At 42.6% G+C, this 5,905-nt stretch overlaps 1 protein-coding gene across 1 annotated transcript in view; it reads left to right on the plus strand.

Annotated features, from left to right (window-relative positions):
* HTR1B (5-hydroxytryptamine (serotonin) receptor 1B, G protein-coupled) overlaps positions 1-1,498 on the plus strand; it is a 3,190-nt gene extending 1,692 nt beyond the window's left edge. Inside the window, exon 2 of the mRNA XM_010565762.1 lies at positions 375-1,498. The gene's annotated coding sequence lies outside the window, so the exon portion shown is untranslated. The remainder of the gene's footprint in view (positions 1-374) is intronic.
* The last annotated feature ends 4,407 nt before the right edge of the window (positions 1,499-5,905 follow it).

Raw genomic sequence — 5,905 nt, forward strand, 5'->3', positions numbered from 1 at the left:
GGGGAGTTTTTGGTTTTCTTGGAGGTTTTGGGGTTGTTTTTTTTTAAGGAAGGAAGGTAGGACAGGCCCCCGATGAAGGCTGCCGGTAAAGTTTAGCCTACTTTCTGGCCTCCTTACGGCTCCGGCTGCTCCTGCTGGGAGCGGAGCCGGCTGGGAGCTGGCATCCTGCGAGGAGAAGCTGCCTTTTAGCCACGCGAAAGGCTCGACACCTTTGTGTTTCTCTTGACACGCGGGGAAAGCTGCGCCTTTCTGCGCCTCTGCCAAAAGCGGCCGCCGGCTAATAGCGAAGCTCAGCGCCGCGTTCTGCAGAAGACATCCTTGCCTTTATTGTGATACTTTAATAATTCTGCCAATCTTTTGCTTTTTGTCCGCAGAATCAAGTTGCTATTGTAAAGACCCACTGCTTGAAACTTCCCCAAGCCCAGTTGCCAGACTCATGATGCTGCAAAAACGTCAATACATACTGCCACCAAACTGCTCAGCTCTGCATTTCAGTGTAATGACTCTGGCAGAGATGCTGTTCCAATAGTCACGCAGATCAGTTGCAAAAAAAGAGGGCAGCCTCGAATCAAGGTCTATAATTCATCCGGACTGAAGAAAAAGTTTGAGAGTAAACTCCATTTATTTTGCAGGCTTAACTTCTTTATTTGTTCTCCGGCCGGTTGTAGGGGTGTGCACAAGAGCACAGTTGTCTCTGTCTGTGTTGGTAGCATAGTTGTACTTCTGCACACCTGTAATTTCTTTCTTTCAGTGGAAAGAGTTGCTCCCTTCACTTAGGAGGCCAAGAGGAGAAAAAAAGCAGCGTTTAAAATAGGAGCATCGCAGTAAATTCTGTAAATGACTCCTTCAGCTGAACACGTGTGAGAAGTGACAGTGTGCAAAAGTTATATTTGTATTTCAAAACAATAGCAAATGCAAATGCTGTAGAAACAAGAGTTGTAGACCTGTTCAACTGCACTGCATATCTATAGTCTGTCCTCATAGTTGCCTTTATAAAGTAAATGCTTCTTGCTTCTACTCCGTAACTCAAGAGCAGAAATCAAGAAGTCCAATGACCTTTTCCATAAACCAGCTGGGAATAGAAGTAGCAGTTTGATGTTGTAACCATGTTTTCCATTTTGTGTCAGTTGCACACCCTTACCGCATGAACCACTGCGAAATTTAGAATTCTCGAAGTAATTACATTATTTAGTGTATTTTGTAAAGAAGTGAAGCAGTTTGCTCTTTCAGAAGAGCTGTATCACCTGCAAAATAAATACCCATGAATCATGAATTAACTGATGTTAGTGAAATTACTCTCCTCCCTACTTGCCCCCTATTTTTTTCTTTTTTTTTTTTTTTTCCTGATCAGACCTTAAGACAGGTCTATGCATATTCAGCAGTCAAAGTTCGAGTTTCAGGATATGGTCCACCTGCTGTGATAGAACTGCATTGATTGTTCCTCCTATGTGTAAATGAAAATGAGTATAAACAATAAAATGCTTTACTGTGTTCTCAAGAGTGGTAGCAATTGTGTGACTGAAAGGAGTATTTATTGGTTTACCTGGTTCCTCAGTATTGACTTTTTAGGTAATGCTGATTTGATGAGTCACTCAAGAAACCAGTTGATGAAGGCTGAAATTGCAAGCTTCGATCAGTGGTCAGATTTTTAACAGGCAGCTTTGCTTTCCTCCTAACCGGTACTGTTAGGTATAATTCTTACTGTTTTCGTATAATCCCAGATTAAGTTTTTAGGTGTTTTTTTCTACAGATATTTTTCTTACTCCATTAAAAGCAAACAAAACTTATTTTAGCACTTGGTGGGTACTGTAATCAATGTTGTTTCAAAACTGTCTGTATGTATTCTAGATGGGGGCTGTTATAAAGACTGGAAAAATCTTACATGATTTATCTTCCTGTTATTCTTCAGAGAGTCATTCAAGGATTTATTTACCTAACTGAAGAGTAAAGAAAGAACCTGACCCTCTGTGCCTCTGAAACTCCCATTAACTGTAAAGAGGAAGATGTGGTCATGGGCAGGAAAGAAGGCTGCAAGATACAAATTAAAGTAGTGGAAAATAAACATTTTCAGTAATTTGAAGAAATCCAGAAGGCTTGTCTCAAAATTGCATACCTCTAAAAAGCAGAACTACTATACTATGCTTCTAGAAATTACTCCCTTAAATTATTAAAGACAAATGTGATTAGAGGAATTTTCTAAAGCACTATCTTATTTGATTGAAGTGCTTGTATTCCTCTTAAATTTAATTTTTTTTTGCATACATGGGGTGAAAAAACAAGGAAGATAGCATCAAACAATGCTTAACCTGTTCTCGCTTGTCATTTTACAATCACGTAGAATGAATTTTGTTTACCCCAAATTCTCAGTGAAGTCACTAGGCTTCTCATATGTCTAAAAAAATGGAAGATGAGAGTGTAAAATGAGTATTTTCAGCATTTCCACAGAGAGCTGAGTCTTCTGTCAGTTTTATAGAGTTACGTGACTTGGAAAGCACGAGGTTCAGGAGTTGGACTTTCCCGGTCCTCGCGCTGTGGGAGCGTACCTTCGTCTTCAGCAACTGGCAGCAAATACTCCCGGCTCCCGGTCGTGATATGAGGATTTTGCTGAAAAGCTAATTCATCAAGAAATTAACTTCCCAAGGTCATGCCGAGGCTCTGGACTTTCTGCACCAACAAACGTTTCAGGTAACCACGCTCGCTGTTGGGAAGACTGTCGGTGTGAAAGCTGCGCTGAGCGACTCGGGGCTCGAGGAGAGGAAGGTAACCGGAGCCCTGCTGAGATAACCTGCTAGTTAAAAAGGCCTTGTGCTCCCCAGCCAGTATCATCTAGTTCAGAAAACCATTCCTGCGGGGAGATAGGTAGAGTGAGGACACGCATCTTCGCAGTGAAAGAGAAGAAATGTAGGGCAGACATCACTCAGTGCCAGAAAATACAAATGTGTAAAACACGTTCTAAGATTCACGTAGCGTGTTTTAGGGCAGGAAGGGTGGCCCATGCGAGCTTCACTTCTTTGTGACTGGCAGAGCGTGTCCCGGTTGAACCCCGGTTGTAAAAGACGTGAGGGTTCAGGGATGTGGCAGTGAAGTTTTGACTCTGGAGAGGTCTGAGGATGTTGCCCTCCTGCCCCTCCGCTCCCTTGCGGGGCCAGGTCACTGCGCTCTGCCTCTGTAAAGATGGAACATTGAAATTTCCAGTAGGAGAGGTTGTCCTTTCTCCCCACCCCAGTACGTGTCTGTACTCCCGTGGAAGGGGCTCAGAGGACCCTGCCTCTTGGCATTACTTTGTCACGGGAACCTCTTCATGACCCCACAGGTAAACTCCAAAGGTGCTTAAGCCCGTGCTGTTTCAGTCTTTCATTACAGAAGCGGCATGCCTTTTATCTATTTATTTGTTGCATCGGGTTCAAACATTGTCAGGTGACGTTGAGACAAATCTCTGCTGGGCACCGAGGTGATCACACATTCGCAAACTTCGTGCTTCCCACGTTGCATGGTAAGGGATCTGTGCGTGATAGTGTTGCTGACGGCAAGCGCTGTGAGAGGTATGACTGTTCAAGAGTAGCTGCAGTTGTGGGAGTAGCTGTTTGCAGCCCCATAGCTGCACTATTTCCCCAGTATTCCTCAATTTTTCTTAAAAGGCATTTCTCACTCTTCCAATTAATAAAACACAGATGCAGGATATAGAAATTGAGAGGGGAAATCCCCTGCAATGAACCTTCATACAGCCGTGCAGCAGCCTACAAATTTCTACCTCTTCTGCATGCATAAGAAAAAGAAAGTGCCTTGACGAACCCGCCGAGGTTCCGTGGGACAAAAGGGAATTCAACTAATTCTCAAGCATTTGAGGAAGCTGGCCTGGCCTTCAGCCTCCAGCAGGGCCGTGTAGAGCGGGGATGAGAGTTAATACTCCATTTGGAGCAGCAGATTTCCACCCTCCTCTGCCCCTGCCTGCAAAAAGCCAATCTGCCTTCCATTAGCAGAGCTCTCCCATGGCTTTCTGGTTCACGGTTGCTGCTCCCATGCTCTCTTGGTCAGAAAGGACTGGGTATTGTCAGAAGTAAGCACTTTTACCTGAAAATCCAGATCAGTCTAAAGCTATTCTTTCAGGGGATAAAGTGAAAAAACCAAGTAGTAGTAACACTGGAGAACAAGCATCCAGATTTGCAGAGGCAAATAAGGCTGAGCAGCATGGCTGAGGGCAATTCTGTATTCAAATGGTGAAATCCCATTCAAATTGAAATGTAGCAGAGATTGAAGAACAGGTTTCTCCACCAAAGAGAGCCCGTAGCAAAGAAAGAGGGCAAGGAGGTCGACCAAAATCTCCAAGCCTTGACCTGGGTGTAAGGAAAAATCCCAAGTTTACTAGTCCTAGGTCTCAGGACCCCAGCAGACAGGTGACCACACAATTTCAGAGAGAAGAACCATACCCAGAGACATGTAGGAAAATTACAGGTGTGCCCTTATTCAATAAAGTAGATGCTAACCCCTTTTCCTGTGGTGGGAACCTTTTTGTCTTTAGGGGAACCACAGATATTTGAGATCTATCCTTAAAAACCTGTCTACATCAGGGCAGAAAGGTTTGTGGTTCGTATGAAGAGGTTTTTTGCATTTTCCAACAATTAGTGCCTAAACCAAAACACAGACGCGGTTTAAATGAACTCTCCTACAGCAGTGAGTCTCGCTGGTGATAATAATGAGCATGAAACATTTAAGCCCGGAATGATCATATAGAAAAGCAAGCAGAAAATGAAGCTTTTTAATCAATCACATATTAAGCTTGAAAGATGTAATATAACAGGCAACTCAGTAGGTGAGGTGAAAAGGAGATCCACAGGATATCAAATTTACAATATAGAGATCAAAATCTCTCACTGAGTCATTTTCAGGAGCTGGAGAAAGAAAATCTTTACTGTTCTTCTCAGAGATCAAACTCCTTGCAGCCATCCTTATAAAGGAACAAGACTTTTTTATTGTCTTTATACAAATAATACTTTGAAGGCTACAAAACAGAGAGAGTTCATGGCTGCAGGGCTTTCACTGAGTAATCATATGTTCTGTCTTTTAGGCTGAATGGTTGTAGAAAAATAGGAAAGACAGGAACAGGGGATGATTATGTAAAATAACCCCCTTTCGGCATTTCTTTCCTTATACGGAACCAAGGCAAAAACTGGAATAACAGGAAAAAACGAGATCTGGAAAATTTAGGCATTAATGAGGTTACATTAGGTTTCAGGAACATGTTTAGGGTAGAACGGGGCAAAAATAATAAATACATTTCCAGAATTCAGAGAAGTGGAAATTAAATTAGAAGTTTCCTTCCATCCAGATACCTCAGGGATACCACTATCCTAATATTAGTTTCATAATACCGTTTCTAAAAAGCTTGATATTCCCAGATATGTTCAAATTACCATTTATTAATACATTCCTACCTGCTTTTATATTAAGGCACACACTTCCAAAGCTCATTCACTCTTTTTCCTGTAGATTTCAAATTCCAATTACTTTGTGCTCTTTTCTACCTGTGTGCTGTGTTTAGAACATGAATCTCATTTGGACGCAGCCCCCTAAAATCCAGTCCTTGAAATGATGAGAAACATTGTTTTGCAAAGGAATATTGGGATCGGTGGATTTAAGAGAATTAGTGCAAAAGCAAGCAAGGTTCCTGTTTGCTATCTACAGGGGAAGGCTGTCCTTCTCTGAACTCAGTTCCTAGAAGAATCTCCTGTAGATTTAAACGACACAGATATGATATAAGCCAGACCGTAACCCAGCGCAGACATAGAAAACAGCCAGGTTTGGGCGGCAGAAGGAAAGCATCGGTGTGAAGCTCGTGCTGATACAGGTCTCAGCAGCCCACAAGGGACAGACCAAAACTCTGCATTTAGTGGAGTCCAGAAAGATT

The sequence above is a fragment of the Haliaeetus leucocephalus genome, unplaced genomic scaffold (genome assembly GCF_000737465.1).
Source record: "Haliaeetus leucocephalus isolate CR32 unplaced genomic scaffold, Haliaeetus_leucocephalus-4.0 Scaffold195, whole genome shotgun sequence".
Lineage (NCBI taxonomy): Eukaryota > Metazoa > Chordata > Aves > Accipitriformes > Accipitridae > Haliaeetus > Haliaeetus leucocephalus.